Source organism: Notothenia rossii (genome assembly GCF_949606895.1).
Source record: "Notothenia rossii genome assembly, chromosome: 2".
NCBI classification, from domain to species: Eukaryota; Metazoa; Chordata; class Actinopteri; order Perciformes; family Nototheniidae; genus Notothenia; species Notothenia rossii.
Genome location: NC_136904.1, coordinates 52,542,190 through 52,544,305, shown reverse-complemented (window position 1 = coordinate 52,544,305; position 2,116 = coordinate 52,542,190).

Below are 2,116 nucleotides of genomic sequence, written 5' to 3'. Positions count from 1 at the left end.
TGTATTATATTATTGAGTCAATCATATAATACATCCACCATGCTTTACCTGAACCTCATCATGACACTAGAGAGGACGGCAGAATTGTAATTTCCCGTGTTCAGTGAATGCAACAGAGGCAAGACACTACTAGACCAACCAGAGAGTTGAATGGAAATAAACATCTGTCTTATTGGCTGACAGGTACCTATCCTGTGAGCTGTGACAATGTTTAAACTGTCAGTCGGACTCAGAGTTTTTGAAGATGGACATAAGAACATCTTTTCTTAAAAAAGACGACAATTCTCAAGTGGTGGCTCACACAACAACCCCAGAGCCACCACTTGAGCCAGGTAAATGGTATGTAAATGTCAGTAAACTTCCAAGATATGCGAACATGTAAGCAAAGCATAAATTACAGCTACGTTGAAGTTACTTTGAATCGCGGGGGTAAGCTAAACCGTTAGCAAGTAGCTATATTAAAGGTGACCTATCATGCAAAATGCACTTTTGTACGTCTTTTATACATGAATATGTGTCCCCGGTGTTCCAGGGAACACAACCCTCTCTATTTTCCTCCATACCCAAATCTCTAAAAAAGGGGCTGCAACAGATCTGATACAGACTGATCCAGATTTGAACACTTCTGTGACGTCACAGAAGTGGCGCTACGGCTATTGGGCCAACTCCACCAATCAGGAGGGGACAGCCACGGACATTGCCGTTCGAACGCGCTGGAGACGCTGTAGTACATGTGCCAGGCCTGTAGATGGTGCTTTTCTCACAGAATCAGCCCATGCAAAGACAGTGTTAAATTGAGCGAAATGAGGAATGGCTAAAATGCATGATCTGTTTGGTATTTTGAAAAATAAAAAGTATAAATATGCCTTATATAGCTATAGTCCTACTCTATATTATTCAAATATAGCATGATGGGTCCACTTTAAATAAACACTTAGTCATACAATCTAAATGTAATTTTTTTTAGCGTTACCTGGTGATTTCAAAGAAAGCTCTCTGGAAAATGTTGACTTACTGTTCGACATTCTGTCAGTTAAAGTGTTTCATAGTTAGCTTAGCTAAGCATCAACCTAGCAATGAAATGATGTTATGTGACAGTATTTCTGAGAAAAGGTCAGCTGAAATGGTGGCATGCCACTGCTTTACGTATCGACAGCATGTTTGAACTTATTTGCAGCAGTAAATGTGGCTGTTTGGCCACTGATGGATGTTGCCATAACAACACCTGAATTTAAATGTGCAACCTCTTTTTGTGACAGATTTTTACATAAAATTATAATTATTCTGAATGATATTCCTATTGACAGCTAGTTTCTATGTGAACATTATGAAATGGACAGCCAGAGAGAATAAATGAAAAACAGTTGTGAAATACGATATGACAAAACAAGAATACAGTTTAAAAGGGGAGTGATTTGTAAAATATGAGAAAAATAAAATCTGTTTACAGTTCTGTTTCATATGGATGTTGAGAGATGTATCCATAGATCTCTTAATTTTGCTCTCAAAGTGCACCAGATTGATGCTTTTAACTTCAATATTTAAAAACAAATCTTCCCGGGGGAGCATGCCCCGGACCCCCCTAGCGGAGATGAGGACCCCCCCTAGAGGATGTTAGGTCCACGGTGTTTACATGCTTATTTATACAATATGTGTGCTCATGATAACATCATAAGACAAAAGTTGGTTCCGTGTTGTGTGTAGTGAGAACGCGCTAGAGTGAGGGGGGCCCCCAAGCCAAAGCTCGCTTAGGGCCCCCAAAAGTATAGGGCCGGCCCTGTGGCCACTGGATGAACTGCAGTGTGCAATTATTGTAAGCGCGCCATAGTTTATCCGCCGTTGATCCCCCCCCCCCCCCCCCCCCCCCCCCCCATATAAAATCCCAATTTAACCCCTGCTGATACTACATGTTTACTTTCACTTACGTACGATTTTGAATACAAGACTTTTACTTGGAATGAAATATTTTAACAATTAAGTTTTGGTACTTTTACTCAAGTAATACATGTTTTTCCACCACGGCTGTCAAGTAGAGAAAGCAGAGTGATTTGATGTATGGACAGGGTCTGATGCTGAGCCATGGAAGAACACTAGATGGCGGTAACGTAATAAATAA